This window comes from Apus apus, chromosome 18, assembly GCF_020740795.1.
Source record: "Apus apus isolate bApuApu2 chromosome 18, bApuApu2.pri.cur, whole genome shotgun sequence".
NCBI classification, from domain to species: domain Eukaryota; kingdom Metazoa; phylum Chordata; class Aves; order Apodiformes; family Apodidae; genus Apus; species Apus apus.
In genome coordinates this window covers 2,564,540-2,586,418 of record NC_067299.1, presented here as the reverse complement: position 1 = coordinate 2,586,418, position 21,879 = coordinate 2,564,540, and the positions used below count along the sequence as shown (strand labels likewise).

The following is a 21,879-nucleotide window of genomic DNA, read 5'->3' as shown; positions in this document are numbered from 1 at the left end:
ATTTATCATTTACCTTTGAGAAACTCTGGCATAAATAATGGTCAACTTCAGATAAAATATAATTCCGTATTTCTGGGAAGCTGCTGAAATTTTCTATAGACTTTGACTTCAAGACTTGAAACAGTAAAATGGTAAGACACTGGAATATCAAAACATCTAAATATCTCAAACTCCTGCCCCAGTGTTTAAAAAGAAAGAAAATGAAGCAAGCAACTGCCATTAAGGAGGTATCAAAAGGTGGTCATTCCTCTCAGAGAAGGAATTTTACTCCTAGTTTTGAAGTCTGAGATCTGTTCCATCAGGTGGGCCCAGGGAAGCGTGCCAAGACCTGTTGGGTTAAGTCTGGAGACTGGTCAGGACGGACGGACAGTGACCGTCCCTGTAATTTTCTGTTCACATATTTACAGAACGTATTTTAGTGGTGAGACCGTATGTGTCATGTCCTTAGAAATGTTAATCACAGGCATGCAATCACACATAGAAAACCCCTAAATCAGCAGGTGCTCGATGCCTCCAAACCAGAGAATGAGTAGACAAGTAGAATCACAACTCACACCATGCTCTCCTTCCACTCATGCTGCTCCGTACCACTCTCGCTAGCCTGTACCATCCTTGTTTCCCCAACACCTATGTAAATAGGCAGGTAGATTTTGCAATATGCATGATAAACAGGTTATGAACTATTTCAAACCAGCACAGGTAGCATTAATTCCAAAGCTGAAAGCAAACCTTGAAGAAAACTGTGTCCATGACACAGCTGTCACTACATCCTACAAAAATCCTTCAGAAAACCAAGGTCCCAAAATACTGAGCATTTTCATACAGGGATTCAAATTTCAAGAGTTTTATGCTTTTTGGATTATTCTAGTTTAAAAGTAACATGACTGAAGAAACAAAATCCTTATTCTCTCCAAATAAGCCCCAGCAATTTTACTGCATGGATATGCTTTGAATTAATAATATCAACACAATAAACCTCTCTGCAGGGACACTTAAAGTAGAATCTAGAACAGATGAAGTTACTTGTGATGAGCTGAGCATCGCCCACAGGTTCCTGACAGGTACATGGACCTGAAGTTCTTCTTCCTTCCCAATGCACCAGGTGAAAATGGTTTTGGCTTTTTACAGAAAATAAACAGTAACTGGACCCTGAAGATGATGTGAGATTCAGCTGCAGGAGGAACTGCACAGACAGGATAAAAGGACACACTCTGCCTCCACTGACCCCCATAAAGGTGTCCAGACAACCCCCAAGTCTTTTAATTACATATGCACAAGAATATCTTTACTCAGGTGAGCAGGCCCTAGTCATGCCCATGTGTGACTGACTCCCAAAACAAAATGACTTAGTTTGCTGTTCCTCAAGTTTGGGACTGATATAAAATGCATTACTGGCCTCTTTCCGATTTATTTAAAAATAAAAATCAGCAACAAGTCACACCACAGTAACACATCATATTACAAATTTCTAGATGTAGCCAGCTCATTCATGAACAGCATTAAATTGCTACTATGATGAGAAAAATCTACATGGTGCTTATATGAGGGGAAAAAAAAAAAAATTCCCCTGCACTGTTAGTAGGTCAGCCAGACCTTCAGGAAGAGATCTGGGACAGTTTTGCTGCTGAACTTTTAGGCCTGTGCTGATCTACCAACCCCACAGCCAATGCAGCATCTCCTACACTTCTGGTCTACTTCAGAACTCAGGAGCGGCTGGAGTCCTGTTGGTCAGATGTTCACTGGGGACTAAGGAGACAAATTCTTCTGCCTCTGTCACCATGTGTGCTAGTGACTCCTCCACCACTTCTTCAGTATCCCCACCTCATAAATGTGAAAAATAAATATGCATTCATCATCTGTTTAAAATACCTTGAGATTTACAGATGAAATTGAAAACTGGGAATTATTATTATTATCCTGCCAACTCAGAGAGAAGTATAAAAACATCACATATGTAAAATAATATCTGTTACAGCTTACTTAAATTTCTATTTGTCTATTAATTTTTATTTCTCATCATATTAATATCAATGATCAATGTTTCTATTTAAACATTAAAATATTTGTAATACATACAAAAAGCATAAGTGATTATGTCAATTTATAGTCACTACAGTAATTAATTTCCAATACCAAAGAGTGCAATGGGAAGCCTATTCACATGAGAAACACATACCCCAGTGCTGGACCAGCCACGGTGGAAAGACTCAGGAGCCCCACGTGATGGCCCACCTGCACAGTCACCCACTATTACTAATTCCTGCAACAGGGGAAAACACAAGATGCTTAAAATAATGTGTGAAGTAGTATTTTCAAAAGAGAGGGGCTGTTTAAGATAAAGCACCTGCCACTAAAGTATTTTGGAAAATGTAACGTCGTTTGAAAAATATTTTTAAAAACAGTATGCATCCAAAACTGAATGTCAATGCTTCTCCAGTAAACTAGCAAATAATTCTTTAAATGTTCTTTTTGTTTTTGTTACTAACTATAAGCTAGTGAAGGTAAATCACGTTCTTCTTAAGTAAACTATTTTCATTGTAATCTAGTATCCAAAGTGCTCTGCTTGCTATTGTCAAATCAGGAGCAAATGTTTTGCCCAGTCTAGTTCTTGCAAACAAATTTTAAGCATCAGTATTGCAATGAAATCAAAAGTTCATGGTGAGGATGTGAATTTGCTTCTTCCTTAACATTTTATTTTGGATAAAAGAAGAGGTGAATATGCATGATCTAAGTACAGGTTATCTTAGTTTTTGGGACCTTGTGCTCTGTCGAATGAAATTTTGAAGACTCTGGTCAGTTCAGGACTGCTGTGCAGGTAACTGGGCTGGTGAGAACATGGTAACCTTCTGAACTAGCAACTCACACCACCTTCTGATAGAGGGAGAAGGAAACACCTCCAGTGATTCCCATGGAATCAACTAAGCTCAGACCCAGCACCCTCATCAAACTCTCCTCCCCCACCTCCATGGGCACGCGCTTCTGCTTGTACCGCTCTGGGCACTTGGCGTGGCTTTTGGAATGGAGATGCTCTAGGATTCCTTTGCACATGTATTGTGTCAAATGAAGGAAAAATAATCCTCCATCCTCCACAAGGGACAGATGATCAGCATTCAGATGGGTTCGCCTGCATTCTTGCTGCAAAACGGGCAGGTCCCAGCAAGAATTAACAGGAGGTTCTACCACACACCTCCAGTCAGAGACTAACCTAGTTTTAAATACTTCAAAGCATGGGTTGGAGGGGGTTTTGCGTGGAAAGGGAAGAAAGAAAATTAAGCCAAAAACTCAGGTAAGAGTTCAGGGTTTGCCTATATGGCAATTAACCTATAATAAAAATGGAGCTTGGCATTCTTAGCAAGGCATTGCCTCTGAAACATATTATTATTTCCTTCCCAACTTTGATATGCAGTTCTAGAAGTCAGCATGAAATTCTGTCAAGGCCCAGACTACCCTCTTTTTTTCATTAAAGCTGCAAACCTTCATAAAAACCTCAATCTAGGAGCCTGCCTTGCATACTAGGATATACTGAGCAAGTAGAAAAGGGGGTTCATACCAGCTCAGCTGATGCCAGAGAAAATCATGTCGCTGCAACACAGCCTTTATGAGTGGTGAAATCACATTGCTACAGTCCAGTACATAATTCTCAAGACAAGACTTGGAGATGCAAAGAGTAATAAAGCCCAAGGAGATGTGGGAGGGTGGTGGATTTGAAGGCAGGAGATCCTGTGCTCTGTTTGACCCTGGGAGAGGTAGACAGCGTACCTAGGGGCATAGGGCCAAAGCATAAAGAAACAGATTTCAAAACCAGGGTTTCACTAGTTTGCTATCTTGGCCAAGAAACAGTTCTGGAACATATTTAACACAGTTTAATCGCATCGAGTCATGGCTGGCCCAGAACTCCTTTTAACAACTGTCAACTGCTTTTTGGAACAGGCAAAGCCAAAAAGCAAAGATCATATTGTACAGTTTACCAAGAACAGAGAGACAACCCAAACATTCAGAGCAGCAGCAAAGCAACACACATTCAAATCCCATGATCTTTATTCAGATTGGGTTACAAGGAAGTGGGAACAGGGAGGAGCTAGTGCTAGTGACAACTGCAAGCCAGAAGTAAAGAAACATGTTGCACTGCCACGGGGACACAGCTTGAGAAATCCTAATAACTGATGGTTTCCCATGGAGAAAGTTCCTGCACTACTTACTGTATAACCGTGGCCTATTTGAGAAACAGTGTTAGCAAAAATAACCTCTCTTCTCATCCCCCCAGCTGGGGAGGGAGTGACAGTCACCAATTAAATGGGGAGCGAGGCGGGAAATAAGAACTGCATATTAAGAAGGGGGAGGATGGGAAAAGTAACAAACATGTGCAACACCACATGCAGCTCTTTCCAAGAAATCCCAATACAACAATCATCTGGAAACAGGTTCATGGATCTGTTATTGCCTTTGAGCAGCAGTATGTCAGAGAAGGGGAAGGATTGCTGGATGCTTGGAAAACAGACTGAACACATGGACTGGGAATAAGCCAAAAACTGTTACAAGAAGTGTTCCCTACTCTTTCAACATACTTGTATTCACATATTCCACTTTCCCATGCTCCTGGATCCCAAGGCTTTCCTCAGGTTAAAAATCAGCCAGACCAGAATGAACTGAACAAGCAACTCAAAGAAAGGGACTGATCCTACAGACTCTAACCCCTCAAAAGCAGTGTCTCCTGATGCTCAGTGAATGGCAGGCGACAAGAGAGAAGAAAAAGGGGTTCTGAAGTTTAGGTGAACTAAGTGAAAGACTGAAAACAACTTTATTTGCATTTTAAGAACTCAGTTGTGATACACATTGGCTTTCAGTCTGAAAGCTATAAGCAAGAATCTCTGAGATTAAACATCAAAATCTACTTTTCAGATATGGCCTAACATCACTGACATGCAGCAAGAGCTTCCAATTAAATCCACAGGCACCAGTCACCCACATTCTGATAGAAGACTGCCCTGTAAACAAACTACTTGATGACTGTAGGAGAAAACTGTTTTTATAAAATTACATTTCACTCTAAAGAAAATATTTGCATGACTGTAGGCAGGACTGCAATAAGGGTCAGTGGAAGATCACAGGCAGAGAAAACTGGAGAGCCTGCCAGCTTTAGAGTTTTGTGATTTTTACTTCTTTCCTTAAGATGTAACATTTTCCCCAAAACATTTTTAGCCTTTTCCATTCTAAGGATGATATTCACTATGTAAATCTCATGCTGTCACCCTGTCCTGACCCCCAGAGAAAAATCAAACCTTCTTCTAGCCAAGCAATACAACAGGCAAAATGATTAGCTACTGTCCACTCATATTAAGAAGCCATCATCACAGTAACTCATGTCAGACTGTCCTCACCAGACCCCAAAGAGAAAGAAAACCTCATTTCTAAGCTATAAGGTAGGTGTGTAACTACTTGGGCCCAGCAAGCTCCCATTAAGCTGGCGAAACTTTTCTGTTTAGGCAAAATTTGTGGTTGCTTTGGCAATTCCATGCTATGTTTACAGTGGCTACCTTGCCTTTTCTTTTGGCAAAGAAACCAAGACTTAGCAGGATGAAAAAAAAAAAAATAAAAAAAAATTGTGAAGAGTAACAATGCACTAATTTCTGACAAAGCACTAAAAGTTCTCAATGGCTTTCCTTTAGTAATTCAAAAAATACTATAATTCCAGTGAGCACCAAATATTTGTTTGAAAACTGCTCTAAAAATCCACATTTGGAGCACCCACTGTGCTAATGTCCATTGTGTCTCCAAGGACCTTCAGAGAGAATTCCTTCCTCCATGTTTTGCACTGTAAATGAGCACTTAAGGAAGAGAGAATACAGTGTCTAAAAGCCAACTGTGCTTTTAAACAGCTCTCCATTCTCTCCTCTTGTTTTGTGCACACTTTTTCCCCTCACTTTGCACTTCACCTCCAATATAATGTTTTTATATTTTAAGTTCTGCTTTCACAGGAAGGACTCTGCTTCGCAGCTCTGCACAGCTGAGCTCCCTCTGGAACTTCACATGAGGGGATTAGTGGTTTTCTGACTCTTTATCCATTGGATTTTTTCCAGTCTTTTCAAACAGAAATCAATGTATGACGAGCAACTCCTCAGCATGTTAAAGAACAATGAAAGAAAAGAATCCTGAAACCTAACTAGTACAAGTTTAAGAAAAGGAGCCACCAACCACCCTTGTGTCCATTTCTCCTTGAACAAGCTGTGGTTCCATAGCAGCAGAACTGATCCAACCTGTGATCACGGTGCAGCCCAGTCCCTTGGGCTGTCTCTACCATCACCTAACTGTGCACTGAGCCATTTCAGATCACCAAGATGGCACAAAAATCATCACGTTTTTCCTCGGGTTAGCCTCCTACTGGCATGGCCCAGTGCAGGATCAAAGATCAGTACCAAGGGAATGACATACATGAAAAAGCAGATGGAGGACAGGACCATCCACCGAAATCAACTGATCATGTAATAGGAACTAACCAGTGAGCACAAGGTGGCACAGACCAGGATTTCATCCTGAACCACATCAGTCAAGAACAAGCAGGTTGTGGATAAGAGTAAGACACATTTAAGAATAATAAAAGAAAGGACAAACATCCGTCTCAGAAATTATTAAAACATCCATCTCCACACTGCTATAGGCAAGCTTATCTCAATGTTAACTGAGGGAAGACATCTGTGTTACCATATCGGAAACCCTGCTGTCAGGCCCAGGATAACTGTCTAACGCAGACATGATTCTAGTCCAGAGTTGAAGTTAAGCTCTTCCCTTTGTCCAGGTGAGCGTAAGAAATAAACCAAAAAGCCTTCATGCTACACAGTATATTTGAACAGGAAAAATGTGATGGCCACTCACAACCAGAATAATTCAGAAGACAAGAGCCTGGGTCACCACTGGTAAAACCAAAGACTTATGGTTTCTAGTGGACATTTTGAAGTAACTCTGTTGTTCATGGGATTTTAATATGGACAGAAATATTTATCATTGCTTCACTACCACTTCTGGATTACAAAGAGAGACAGATCAACCCTAAAGATTTTCTTACTTGAAAAACATCTATACCATCAAATAAACCTGTATCAGACATATTTTGCAACTGGCTGTAGTCCCTGTTTTGTTAGACCAGAAGTATATCCTTGCAGAAGAAAGAGGCAACAGCAGTAGTACAGCCAGTCTTTGCTAGAAAGTGAATTAGAACCTGAAAATGAAGCACCTGGAAACCACCTAATGCTCCTGTTGAGCATGTCATGGCTATGTTGAAATAGAACTCTCTACTGCAGAGTCAGCTACCTACAACATCTTTAAAACAAATCTCTGAATTTGTTGCCATATCTATTGTTCTCTACAAGACATCCTCATTACAGGAAATCCACTACTAGGATACATCTGAAGATGTAATTATTAGTGTGATATTTGCTTCTCTTCTAATGTATCTCACTAAGCACAAAAATTAAGCCAGTCTTGCAACTAATTAAAAATATGTTATTCTAGTGACAAAAACTGATGAATTATAATGGATAGGCAAAGAGGAAAGCTGCACAAATGGAAATGTTATTTAGATGGAAGTAAACATGTAAAATTCTTCAGCTTAGCTTACACCAGAATTTAACAGAAGGACATATGGATAGATAACTTTTTCCAATAGTCTAACTTGAGGCCTAAGTCACCTTATCTGTACATAAATTTACCACCAACATCTGGTCCTCTACATGCAGCACTTAATTTCAGCCTAGTTAAAAAGAAAAAAAAAATCACAATATCCAAGGAGATTTTGTTTTGTTTTACTTCAGGCAGTTGTGTTTCAACAGGATTAAATTTAATTTAAGCTGTTCTACCATAATCACTTTCTCTCCAGTGAGATACTCTTAAGAGGCGAAAAACATTCTCTCAAGTTCAAAGGACAAATTAAGGTTCAAGTTTATCAATATATTTGAGTCTACAGATAATAGGAAGAGGAGTCCTAAAAATGGCTAACATAGCAGCCAGAACTAGGCCAACATTGTGGAGAATCTAATATGAAGGCTCAAACCAATCGTTGACTGTTTGCCCTTGGACACAAGTAGCAAAAAACTATGACAGGCTCACTATGAACAGGCACAAGGGCAAGGAAAATGTAGGTTCTAACTAGTTTCAAGAAAAGTGCATCTACAATAATATTTATTGCAACAACAGTTGTTATTCTGCAATCCTGAAATATGAAAACAAACCTTCAATAGTGTGAAAACGTAGCACAGTTTTCCACCATGTTTTCACTATTATGATGTACTATTGCTGAAGCTATTTTAGCACTCAAGATCTGAACTATATTGTTCAAGACTATTTTATTTTTTTATATATATATTAAAAAAACAGGAAAGGCAGCATTTTAGGAACATTTCATTTGAAGCACTCCAAGCTGATAACCTTTATCCAAATACAGAAAACAAAAGCCATGTCAAATGCACTATAAATAGCATTAATAGTAAGGAATCAATAACATCCAAACCTTTAGGTAACGTCTTATTAATCCGTCCTTGGCATGCATGGGCACACTGCTGTAAGGGCTCTCAAAATGCAATAGTCAAAGGTGAAGGGCACAATTTGTTCAACTAGTTAATGCAACTGCTATTTAACCAACTCAGCCACTAAAATGCCACCTAATGAAACACTCCATACCATGATAAGCAGCAGAGAAAAAGCACGATAAACACGAAGCCTTTTTCTCAGAATATAAATGCAAGTCCTCGAGGCTAATACCGTTTTTTGGTTTTTTTTTTTCCCTAAGACATGTAAAAATGTACATTTGACAACAACCATTTTAATCCCTGGTTCTCCCCCCGCCCCCCATTTCTGGTACCGCGCCCAACACAATGGTAACAACTGCATGTTACAGGTATCGCCTTTATATTAATTTCTGCTTTCACAGTGACAAAGGTGAACTCCAACGCTCCACAGATGCCTGCAGCAGAGCAGGCTGAACGATATTTCTAAAGACATTACCCACACGCAGGTTACAGAAATCTAGCCTCCATGAGGATGTTTTAATCTGACAAATTAAAATGGTTGGGAAACGCTATTTGGCTAACGGGATCGGCCGCCACATGCATCGCTGAGGGGAAGCAAGAAAAGGTCTTTAAAATAGGTCACTTTCATCCAAATCCCACACCAGCACCGAACAAAATGGTATTTACACTGAGAACTCACCACTTGGGGAGGAGCGAAGGGTATGGAAAGAAAAAAAAATGGGGGGGGGGGGGGAGGAAGGAGGATTTAAAAAAAAAAAAAAAAAAAAAAGAGAGAAAGGCAGGAATCGGCACGAGCCTCCGAGGGACCCCCGGCCCCGCGGGGCTCACGGGCTCGGCCGCCGAAGCCCCCGGAGCGGCGCAGACAAAAAGGACGGAGGCGCAGGGCTCGGCCGGCCGGGGCAGCCCGGCCCCAGCCCTAGGCCTCTGGCGGCCCCTGACAGCGGCGGCCGCGGGGAACACCCCCCCGGAGGCGGCCGCCCCTCCGCGGAAAGCGCCATTTCGCCTCCCGCTCCCCCGCCGGGGCTCCGCGCCCGCCGCCCGGGCCGCGGCGGCAGCCCCGAGTCCTGCGGCACTGCCGCAGAGCGCGGCGGGGGAGGCGCCGGCCCCACCGGGCGGCCCCCCCCGCCCCCCAGACCTCCTCCCTCACCCCTCCCGGGGGCACCCCCGCCGCCGACCCGCCCTGGCCGAGCCCCCCGTCGCGATGCCCGCCTTACCCTCCGCCGCAGCCGGGCTGGGAGCGCCGGTCGGCCCCCCGCGGAGGAGGAGGAGGAGGAGGAGGAGGAGCGGGGCAAGGGGCGGCGGCCCCGCGGGGGGGAGGCGCCCCCGGAGGGGCGTCGGGCCCGGCCCCCGCGGGTGCCCGGGCGCGGCGGGCACAAAGGCGGCGGGGCACGGCACCTAAGATGGCAGGGCAGGCGCGGCGGAGCGTCCAGCCGCCGCCACCACCACCGCGGCCGCCGCCGCCTGGGCCCCGCTCGCCGAGCCGCGGCCAGGCCTCGCCGCGCCGCGGGGGCACGGCGTGCGGGAGGGCGGGCGGCGCCGGCCGTGCCTGCCGCGGCGGAGCAGGTCCCGTCGGCCGGGCCGCGCCGGGATGGCTGCCTGCCCGCCTGCCGCCTGCCTCAGCGCCGCCCGGGCTCCGGCTGCTCCGTCGCCGCCGCTCCGCGCTGCCCGCAGCCAGCGGCCCCCGCCCGCCCCTCTCGCGAGACTTCGCCGCCCTCTTCCCCCCCCCTTCCCTCGCGGCGGGAGGGGCGGGGGGCGGCTTGGGGGGGGGGGGGGAGGAGGGGCCCGGGCGGCCGCGAGGGGCGTTGGTGTGAGGGGCATGTCGGGGGTGCCAGGGCAAAAGGGGCTGGGGGTAGTTAGAGTCAGGGGGCGCTGAGGGAAAGGAGGGGCCTGGGATGGGCGTCTGAGGGTTGTGGAGAGGGGAGTGTGGGGGTTTGCGGGAGTCCCGTGTGGGGCCCCGGAGGACCGTGAGGTGGGTGGGTGGGTGAGAGGGGCCTGAGGGGGAAGATGGCGGGAGGGTGCTGCTGAGGGAGGAAGGCTCGAAGGGGAGGGGGGAAGCTGGGGAAAGGCATGGGTAAGCTTCGCTGGGGGCTGTGGGGAGGAGCGGGGAGAAGGAGGGCTTGGGGACGCGGCAGGTGGGGCCTGGGCACCGGTGGGAAAATGAGGAATAAGGGCAGGAGAGAGGCCTGGAGGCAGGTGGGAGCTTGTTGGAGGCAGGCGTGGCAGAGGAGGGTGGGTTTGGGGCAGGCCAGCTGGGGGTGAGGAGATCCGGCTGAGTGGAGCTGCCTTTTTGCCCGGGAGCAGCTCAGCTACAGGCGATAATCCCAGGAGGTGGTAGGTATCTGCTTGTGCTAACTCTTGTGCAACTGGCCTGACCAAATGGGTGTGTTTCAGACTGTCTGCCCTTGGCCAGACTGCATCCAGTTTATGGCCAGAAGAGGAAAAAAAACCCCAACTCATGGACCTTACACATGGCCCCCTGGGCTGTGGTCTTGGATCTCAGTGGGTTTTCAACTCAGTGGGTTGTTGAGCCTTTGTGTGCTTTGGTATCTCCATCTATGAACTAGAGATAACATTTGGCTTCATGCAGGGATTAATTATCACATCTTGTAGTCACATATTTGTTTATTTGTTTTTACTATAGATTACAGCTGGAGGAATTCTAAGCAGTCCACCTCTCCTGGTCATGGTGTTTAAGTGCATTGTGCTCCTGTCTGAACAGAGGAAATCACTGAGGTCAGTCTCCCTTGTGTTTATAGTTGCTTTCCCTTTCAGAAGTATGGGGGCAAGGAACCATCAAAATAACAATTTGTACTGACATCCTGATAATAAATTAATAGAAACAGTTACATGAGAAACAAAGTTTGTCAAGGGTGTGTTTGTAGTTATTGCTTCCGCTTTTAAATTCAGGATTATGTCTGAAGGGAGAGTGTTCTCAGTTACAAAGTGCCCTGCAAATATTCACAGCTTCGAGGTGTACCCAATATGAAATAATACAATTCTGTAAACCCGGTGTTACTGATACTGTTGAAATAAAACAAGCAAATCAAACTTACTTCCTATTTTTCCATAAACCAGCAGGTATTTTATACCATAAGAAGGCTTTGTATCCAGCAGGCATTGAGGATGATGCTGGATACTGTTGATCTAAGCTTTGCACATACATGTAGGCAAACAGAGAGGCTGTTTAACCTGAGATGGGGGAAACCTGAGGAGAGTTGGGAACAGAGTTTGGCTGTAATAATTGAGGACCACAATTTTTGGAAGCTTGTCACGCAGTGGTTTGATATTTTGCCTTTTGAAATCCCAATAGAAAAGTAAGACAAATGTGGATCACTTAAAACATATGTTGTTGTAAGTATTGGGAGAGGCAAACTAAAGGTTTATCTGATTATTTCAACCTTGACGTTGGCAGCTATAACAGGAAACTTGGTTTCATTCATTTGCCAAAGATATTTGTAGCATATCGTTTGACAAGTTAAAAGGCATTTTTGTAACTGCACAAAAATAAAACCATCCACTTTCTGAAACTAGAGTTTCTGTCTTCTAAAATACTATGGGTTGGGAGACATGCTTCTGGGGAAATTAAGGACATACTTGAAAGGTAAATATTGGTATTTTCAAATGTTGCAACAATGGTGTTTAACATTAATCTGCTCAGCAGGGCCTAGCAAAATAAATTTGTTTTTGTTCTATAGAGTTAGTGGGTATCATTTGGTTCTGCAGATGAGAGAACTAAATGGAGCAGTAACAGGGACTGATCTGTCCATAGGGTCATAAGGTGGAATTGGGAATCGGGCTCTTCCGAATGTTGATCTTGTACTTCTTCCTGCAGAAAAATTGCCTTTAAAGTTCATAAATTATGAGAGTAAAAGCTTCAGTTAGTGAGGTGTATGGAGGTAACCTGCTGCTCAAGCCATTCTGCAACAGTAACCCAGCAAACACCAGCAGGGGGTCTGGGCCTCAGCTCTTTGTGTTTCACATACAAAAAAATAGCCCTAGGTGAAAGTCCTTAGAGTCTCTAACAGTGGCTGCAGAAAAATGTGAATAGTTCCTAGCTGTTAACAATAAAACATTTTACCTAAAATACTAGATCTGCATTAGATATGTATTCAATGACTGCTTCAAAAAGAAACAATATCATCTGTGGACCACTGGTTCAGAAAAAAATCGCCTGAAATTCTGAAGGAACAGTGTGAAACCTATTATGTTTATCATCTCCAGTGAAACTAGACACATTCAGCTTGTTTCTCTAGCCCTCTGCTCTTGCTGCCTTCTCAGATGATCTTAGTAGGCATCCAGAAAGTTCAATTAGTTTAGCTTAGTTTCTTAATTTCCTGATGCAAATGTAGTTCATTTAAAGTAGAACTAAACAGGTTTATGTTTGTCTGCACCTAGGATTAGCACCAGTTTATCTATCAGATAGCTATACCCAAAGTTAATTCTATCTGAAGTAGGTGCCAGAACATGAATAAATAAAAATTACAAATTGCCTAGCGGTTCAGATGACAGGCAAAACTGGTTTCAGCACATTGTTCCCAATGTTCTGCCACAGAGCTGGTCCTGGGGTAGACCTGTATGACATTCCAGTGTAGACAGGACCTTTAAGAGCATGCACAGCACTCCGTAATACTGTAGGAGAGGAAGTAGAGAACAATACTTTGTCCAACGGAAACTGTGCCAAGAATTTATTCAAGGCACATTGTAATTATTCAAGCTGGGATTTTGGCCAGGGCCTTGGGGTTAACACCCCTACTTCTTCAGAAGTGTCATAGTTTGTTGTTGGGTTTTTTTAATGACTTTAAGTGATGAGAAGCTTGGCTTTCTGTCTCAGCAGAATGACAACACTTATAGGAGTATAAACTTCTTACAGCAATGCAAAGGTGCTTGTTCAGAACCAACTCAGAGGAGTGATGGGGCCTAGTATAGTAATCATTGCTTTATAAATACTTCCAGTAGATAAGCAAGATAAGAGTGTGATTAGGGCAGGGTTTCAGCTGCTGTAATCACAGTCGTACCTTCTTTAGCCTTCAGTCCATGTGCTGCTTTAATCTGACCTTTTTTTAAGCAAAGAATTGTGGATTTTAGAACAAATTGCAGAACTTGAACCAATGAAATTAGGTTATTAATTATGATAGCAGTTATGAACTGCAGTTGTCGATGCTTTTCTTTTAGAGACTTTGTCATCATAGAAGCAGAATGTAATTTAGCCAAATTGCAGAGTGTTTTTTTTAATTCTTTCATGACGTTGAGATTTTTAGATTGTGTTCTTTGTAATGTTTTATGTACAGATGTAGAGCCCAACTTTCAGCTTGTTCTCTGTTCACAAAGATAAGCACTTGTGTGTTTTAGTGTGTGACTCGTTGTGAAAGGCTCAAGTGAGGAACTGTTTTGCTTTTAGTAGCTCATGAAATCTGCTGTCATTCCTACAGTGCAGTTTGGGTCATTATTATGGGTTACAAGGTTATACAGGAAAAACATGTTCTAGAGGGAGGCTGGTCGAAATAAATGAGGAAGAGTCTTCTAGGTCATTGTAATCTGGTTTGATATCAAAGAACTAAACATTTGGGTACATTTACTGGGATGAAGATACCATGTCCCAGTATCCCTCTGACAGCTTATGTTTTAATGACAAAAATGAAGCAATACTGATGTTATTACCTAACTGCTTTTGTGTTTCATGACAACAGTAATAATACTTCACTCTTCTCCCTTACCTCTATTAGATAAACATGTATCTTCCTTGCTCTGCACTTACGACTGTCCCATGCGTCAGGGGAGTGGCTTTATTATCTATTAAGAAATGGGGAAACAGTGGCACAAGAAGAGGTAGTACTTACCAAGGTCATATGGGAAATTGTTGTCAGAGGCACAGACAGAATCTCAGCCTCCTGACTGTCCCACTCTGCCCTCTGGGCAACCAGACAAAGGTGGAAAAGTGGCTTGCACTGTGACTCAACAGCTTTTCCTTCCTCAGCAACTGCCATGCTGGGCAATTACAAATAAATGCCAGTAGGTAATTTCCACCTGAGTCAAACAGGTTTCCAAGGGACTCTAGGTAGCCATGTCTTCTGCTGGAGAGGGCTCCTTAATGGATCTTTGCAATGGTTTTGCTTTGAAATAGTTTGAAAAAAATCTCTTTGTGCCAGATGTATATTTCCTCTGATTACCTTCTGTGTCTTTTGTAATATATGTTGCCCAGGGATACTCAGGAATTCTTTTTATCTTCCTCTGCAAGGGAGTAACAAAAAGCTGGCTAAGCTGCCATTTTTCAGGTGTTTTTTTATACATGGCTTATGGCATATGTGCCAAATGAACTGATGGCTGGAATTGGCAGCAAGGATCAGTGTTGTGAAGGCCCTGACCTTGAGGAGTGACTGGTGGAAAGAAGCAGCACGGGAAAGGCTTGTGTCTTGCCTCTGGTCCTTGGATGGATGTATAAGAAGAGGCCTTTGGCAGAGAAGGGTGAAAAGTGACTAATAAGGTGAAACTGGGAGGAAACTCATTATAGTTGTGCAATCTCCAGGTGGTTTTCTTTCTTTGTGAGAAGACACTTGTTAGTTAGTTAGTTGTTAGTTGTCCTGCTGGCATTTGCTGCTCGCTCTTGTCTTCTGCATGGAAGTCTTAAACAATTCTTTCTGGTTTACTTATTTAACTTAATTCAGCTTTGCAGCAATGAGACTACAACAGCACCTTGTGTCTTTGTTCTGCCTCTACAGAATTTCTTCTAGATTTACTTTGCCTCTTCCCCTTCTGATTGCTTCTTTTTCTGGCTGTCCAGTAGGTTAGCCAAAATTAAGAAACTTCCACTCTCATGTGCTCAGTTTCCATATCTCACTCATTCCATGGTGTTTTGTGTCCCTCTTACCACACTTCCAAAGCTTTCAAGGCAAAGCTCCAACAAATTTTGCTGTAGCAGTTCAGAGTGTTGCTGTTGCCTGGTCTAATCTTTCTCCACATGTTTCCCTACTATAGCAGACCAGCAGAGTTTGTGCTGTGCTTGACCCTGGTGGGTCATGGTTATATGCAAATGGGTCTTAGCTTAAACCCAAGCCTAACAATCCTGTTGCTACACTGGCCTTTGTGCTAGCCTGGCTGGTGTACAGATGTGTATTTGTACCTGCTGACCCTGGCACAAGGATGTAGCCTCTAGAAGAGCAGTTTGCTGGAAGTGATGGTTTAAACTGGTGGAGCAAGAGTTGGTGGAACTATTCTGAGGACCCTTAAATTCCTTATTAGTATGGAGACTTCTCCAGGGATCTGTTATGAACGACTCCACCTGTTGACCCCACCTGAATCTTGAACTTCAGTTTTATAGGTAAACCAACACATTTTGCATTGTTGTAAATCTACTGCCACAAATTGATTTTTAAAATCTGTGAAACAGTTGTGAAAATGTAGCCTTGCTCTTCAGCAATTCTGCAGTCACCTGTCTCTGAGACATTGTGTTCCACTCTTGAATAAGACTCTAGATCAGAAAAAGAGTTAGGCTGCATACAGATTAACAAATCTGATGCTAGTATCTCTGGCTACTGCAGCATGACTCACACCTCAGTGCTTGTCAGTTTTTTATGTGACCTCATTGAAAGCTTCAACATCTCATGTGCGAAGGCAGGTTGTTAACCAGTGTGGGAATCCCAAATAGGTGGAGAATGAAGTTCTGAGAATGTGATCATGCATTACATCATAAACATCCCCCTGGAAATCCAATGTGCGCTCACCAGAAATCCTTACACATTTCTGAGGCTCTCGTGATACTAAGTCTGCCTTTCCCATCCTTCTATTAAAAAGCGCCTGTAACTATTCAAGACAGCAACAGAAATCAGGGCTGGTGGGAGAACTTTGGAGTAGATGGGATAGGTCAGGGAGGAGATGCTCTGTTATTTGCAAGGGTAAGAAAGAGTTGATGGTTCCTTTTTATTTATCACAGCTCGTAGAGGTTTTTCCACTTTGTTTTTTTTCTTCCTATGCCAGTACATAGGGCTTCTGATATGCAGGTTAAGGGAGACAGGTGAGGAAACAGCAAGAGGGGCTATAATAAAGGGAGTGGATAAGCCTGTGCTGTTACATGTGTAGCTTAGATATGTAGTGTGATGATGAGACAAAGTGGGAGGCAAGAGGAGTTTAGAAATCAGATGGTTCACTTCAGCTGGTGCTTGCTGAGTAAACACAAAGCTTGTGCTCAGTGCTCTACCTCCTTGATGGGCTGTTACACACTAACAGGTACTAGCAATACTGCTCAGCCTGAGCAGAGCCAGCTGCTGGCATTTTCATTGCAGAACCCACATATAGTAACAAACAGAGCAGAAGCTATTGTCCTCTCACCTGTTACAGAGGGAACCTCCAGCTTCTAAAAGCACAAGGCTGGCATTGTCCCACGGGTATCTGTGCCACTTTAAGGTCTGGCTGAAAGTGCAGTTCCTGGCCACTGGCAGAATTGCTTTCCTTAGGATGTGTGAATGTTTGTTCCTGTTTGCTGTAGATTATTTCTGTTTGTGGCAAAGTTGGCAGTGCCAGCCTGGCAGCTTTATCCATAAGAAGCAACTGCTGCTGCCTCCTGGCTTCCCAAACCCCCTGTCCTCAAGACTGCTGCTGATCACTGGCTCCAATGAGGAACCTAGAGCCTGGCACCCTGCGAGAGAGCAAGGATCTGGTAGAATACTCTGCTGCAGTGGATCACTGTGCAATCCCTTAATTATTGTGGCAGCAGCTTATTACGTAGCACTGACTTAGAAAAGTAAAGAATGGCAGGGCAGAATGACACTGCTTCTAAAGGTGTGTTTTCCTGGTGACACTAAGGTGGCATCCTTAGGAAATGCAATAGAGCTGCTTTGTCACAAAGCAGTCAGTAACTTCGCAGAAGTCCCTGTGTCCTCTGCTGTGCTTTGGGATGGACCCTGGCACCTCTCTGAATGTAGCAATGTCCCTGCTGCAGACCTGCTCTTCCTACCCGGACTCTTTACCTGGCAAGTTTGTTCTCTTACCCTTTGCCTCAGGTGGAGGGTAGTATGATTTCTGCATTCCTTAAATATTTTTTCTTGAGACTGGGAATGTGGATTTTATGTTTTGGGGGCAAAGATCCTATTCTGCACAGATTGATTTTATGTCCTCCTTTAAGGAAGGCACGGAGGGTTGTAGAGTTGAGGCATGCATGTGATTTGTAAGACGGAAAAAGGCAACCTTAGGCCTTGGCATCCATGATTCCTCACCACAAAGATCAGCCAGATGCTATCTGCTTAGCTGTGCTGTGAATCCAAGGTGAAATAAGTTGGTGGCTCAGCCCAGTTTCTAGTACATGTGTGCACATCCACACTAAATGCAGCTAGTTCTAGAAATGAATGTCTCTCTTCTGTTCTTTGCACAGAGGCCAAGGCCTAAATGATGTTTTGAGGCTGATCAAGCTTTCCCTGGATGGTGGGTGTGCAGCATGCTGAGCTAGTACAAGAGACGGAAGCCCCATAGTGGTGCTGTCCAAGCTCCATTCAGCTGTGGGTGTGAGATCCAGTATTTGAAGCCCTATTTCTTGATTTACATCTTGATTTTTAATATCTTGACAGATCTTTCTTTCTCGTCCTAATGCATACCTCGGGTTCTAGTAGAATCCTGCTCTTGCATGGTGCCCGAACCTCATTGCTGCTCCCTGTGTTCAGCTGGAAATGGACAGACACCATTTGTGACCGCCTGAATATCCTGAGTCACCGGTTACCAGCTGGCATGTGTGCTGCGGTTTTCATTTCTTCCTTTACGACTGCACTCCCTAGAGGAGACTTGCAACAATTGCAGTTGTCACCTAAAGGGCTTTAACGGACTTGTCTGGATCCACACAATTGGTGGATGACCTCCGACTACGTCTATGGGGTGAGCTGCCTGTGATTTGTTACTGTGTGCCTGGTGTTTCCATACCAGAAAATAGAAAAGCTTTAAGAATATTTTTAAAATGCATTTTTATTTATATTTACTAGTAAAATATCTGCATTGTGGAGATGGGGATAGAATGTCTTCATTTAAATAATTAGTGGGGACAAGTGATGGTTCCAGTAATGCTCTCACAATAAGATAAATTGTGAGAAAATGGATGAAATCTAAGGATCTAGATGGGTGATGAAAGGTAAACTAGTTAACTCCCTGCCCTCCCAAAGCTCTGGTAGCAGGAGCACAGGTCCACCATACAGGAGCTGTCAGGTTATCTGTTCTCACCATTCTCTCAGACACTCTTGTCTTCCTGTCTTGGTTATCCTGTGATGCAGTGTCCCAAAGCAAGGCTGCTGAAGCTCGGCAGGGAAAGAATGCAACATGTTGCTATGTTATTTCATCTCACCAAAATGTTTTCACTTATAATGCTTCCTGCTAGCCTTGTGCATAGCTCTGGGTGAAGCTGAAACACAAAACATTTCATTGAGCCTTTTGATCCAACAGGTCTTGACATGTCACTGCTGGACACGTCTCTGATCTGAACTGCAGCACTTCCATTCTGTCCTGCTAAAATAACATCATATTAAATGGTATTATTCTGCCCATGCCATCTCCACCTAATGACTGAAAAGTTAAATTTTTGCTAAACCAAGTGAAATGTGCATATTATATTAAATATTACATATTAATATTTAATTTACGTAACATATTAGTGGTCAGCTGATTTCACTGGCATGAAGATTGTAATGTATTTAATGTGGACAGATTAATGCTTGCCTGGGACCGAATGAGTTAAAGCAGCTCCCTCTGCTGAAATATCCAGTGAAATAGGGTGATGCTCTGTAAATCAAATGTTTGTTTGCAACAGGTTGCCAGTGTTTGCCTAGGACAGTCCATCCTGGCAGGGATCCTGCTGAGAAGGAGAGATGTGGGTTGTGCTGACTCATGGAAATGGGGGCAAGTTGCCTTAGTAGAGTAAGGAGTGGCTCCCCATAGGAGCAGGACAGAGGTTTTGGTGTGAGAGCTTTTAACCTCTAGGAGGAAGTGAAGGGAAAAATTACAAGATGGACTTTGAAGTCTGACTTGATTAAATTCTGGCTCCTCTTGCTTCATGACAGGCTTGCCCCAAATGGGATAGTGGTGTTAAAGAGTCATGCACCTCTCTGAAGTGTCCTGGGAGAACACGCACCATGGCTGAGGGCAGCTGTAGTCCTAAGAGGAGTTTTCTTGAGAGGGATGGCTGACGAAAACTTACATGTACAGTTACTTGCTTGTTCCTCTCTTACAGATCTGACTTATCTATCCCTGTCCTTAAACACAGTTTCAGCATGTTCTTTTCTCTCCTCTCATTTACCTCATATTTCCTATCCCTCAAGCTTCCTTTGATATCTATGGGTTTAATGCTATTAAATCCAATTGCTCTGGCTTCTGGTCTGCCTGTGCTTAGCACCTGCTGCATAGTCCCAGAAAACTTGGCAACCAACCCTTGGGCACTCCAGAGAAAACAACTGTCTAGACCAGGCACCTTCTGCTTGATGCCCTGGATGTGTCCCAGAGCTCCCAGGCATTAGTTTCTATTCAGAACAACATGTTGCTATTCAAATGGTTCCTTTCTGCTCTTCCCTCTACCTCCATAGAGTTACATGTACCTGGCTTCTCAGCAGGCCTGATGTTTATTGATCTTTTGCAAAGGTCTGATGCAAAGGAAGATTGATAAAAATCTAGTCCCATGTCTTTGTGGACTCAAAATTGGACCTTTCTCCTCCTAGTGAGTAAGGGAGCCCACAGAGTAAACATCACCTTCTGCAGACCTAGAAGCAATGAAGGCTGGAGGACAACAATGAAAAGGTCCTACAGAGCCCCTGAGATCCCGGCAGAACTCAGGAAGATGTGTTGCTTTTTTTTTCTTTTTTCTAAAATGATGAGAAATCAAATCTTGGTGCCAAGAGTCCTATGGCATAAGAAGGGCAGAGCAGTCTTAGTGCAGAGTCACAAGCCATGCACGGTTACAGCCCTTGTTGCCTCAGGCAAACACAGAGCTTGTCAGTGTCCTGCAACTTACAGTACAGAGATGGGACCAAAATAGCTCCATACTTTACAACGTGGCTAAAAATAGCTTGCAGGTCAGCTTTTTTCTTGAAGGTAGTGGTGACGGTGGGAGAGCACTCTTGCTGCTCTTCAGTGCAGGCAGAACTGGGTACCTAAAGGAGGGACAGCAGCAGTTTAATTAGCTAAACAGCCTTGAGAAAAGAGGCCGTATGGAGTGGAAAAGGACTGAGGAGATGCAGCAAGAGAGATGGACAAAAACATCAGAGGCCTGGGCAGACCCCCTGCCAGTGACCAAAATAGTTTGCACAGACAGCTTCTCCCTGGAGTTTTGTTTCCATGATGTTTAGGAAGCATCAGTCTGCTTGTTTCTGTCTCATCATGGTCCCTGTCAGGGTGTGTCACTGGACTGGCCAGCCAGCCATCAGCAGCATGTTTCTTGCTCCTCTTTTCCAGACTGTGAACACAGCCCATGACCTCACTTCTAGAGGGCCAGGGGAGATCAGAGGCTATAGCTGGGGGAGTGTCAAATGTATTTTGCTGTAGCCACTCAGCCATAGAACTGATCTTTCACAGTGTGATTTGCATGTGGAGAAATCTGGATGGCCCTTAGTTCTAGTGGGATTTCAACGTTTGGGTTTGGGCCAAAAAAAAAAAAAAGGCTGTTTTTATGGGGTTGAACTGCCTGTTGTTGTAAAGCATTACATTTTACCACAGGAGCAAAGCTGCTCACCATGATCCTCAGAGTTTTAGTCTCTGTTGTGTATACTAAGTCTGGCCATGAAGATAAGTCTCAGCCAAGTTTGGAAGTTAAGTGCCTGATCTGAAATGTTACGGGAATCTAATGTAGGTTATGAGAGGTTTGCCACGCCTGCCAAGGGAAGTGTGCTGCAGCAGGCTGTGCTGGGGAGAGCTGCCTTTGTGCTGCAGGTTTCATGCCTAGTGATTTTTATGGTGCTGAAAGAGAGGAAGGAGGTGACAAAACTGTGAAAAATCGAGGCCAAGTCATTACTGCCAGACGAGGACAGAGTCCTGTAGCCAGTCAGATGCGACGGAACGCACTTGCTGATGCTGCTACCAGGAAGCTTGAGAGAAATGTGACTGACTGATAGCAGCGCGCATGTGCCTTTGGAGGAAGGAGGCTGTGAGCTCTTGCAGTGCTTTTCTCTGCCCAGCAACATCATTGCTGCTTCTGCTTGCATTTTGCTTAAGCAGCTGTTCTGCATTTACGATCTGATCTGCTCTTCATGTATGGCCAACTTCACACTGAGCCATCGTCACTGTAAAAGCAGATACCTGAGGTGAAGGCCTGACAGGACCCCAGGTTTGCTTTGGGGGCAAGAGCACTGTATTTACTATTCTCTTAAGCTAGTGTGAGCACCTTGTAGGACCAGCCCCAGTCTCC

At 44.2% G+C, this 21,879-nt stretch overlaps 1 protein-coding gene and 1 long non-coding RNA gene across 4 annotated transcripts in view; one reads left to right on the top strand and one right to left on the bottom strand.

The window, feature by feature from the left end:
• The window catches only part of TAOK1 (TAO kinase 1), a 64,527-nt gene extending 54,562 nt beyond the window's left edge, over positions 1-9,965 (bottom strand). Inside the window, exon 1 of one of the 2 annotated variants that reach the window (XM_051635546.1) lies at positions 9,734-9,965. The gene's annotated coding sequence lies outside the window, so the exon portion shown is untranslated. Of the gene's footprint in view, positions 1-9,198; positions 9,217-9,733 lie in introns of those variants that run through there. The other variant, XM_051635547.1, reaches the window with a different exon arrangement.
• Positions 9,966-10,627: 662 nt separating this feature from the next.
• On the top strand, positions 10,628-19,683 carry LOC127392075 (uncharacterized). 2 transcript variants are annotated; one of them, XR_007891177.1, is made up of 4 exons: positions 10,628-10,850; positions 11,161-11,252; positions 18,074-18,374; positions 18,933-19,683. It is a non-coding gene; the product is annotated as an uncharacterized LOC127392075 (long non-coding RNA). The 2 variants fall into 2 exon arrangements; XR_007891176.1 differs by lacking the exon at positions 18,933-19,683 and having other exon boundaries at positions 18,074-18,498.
• The last annotated feature ends 2,196 nt before the right edge of the window (positions 19,684-21,879 follow it).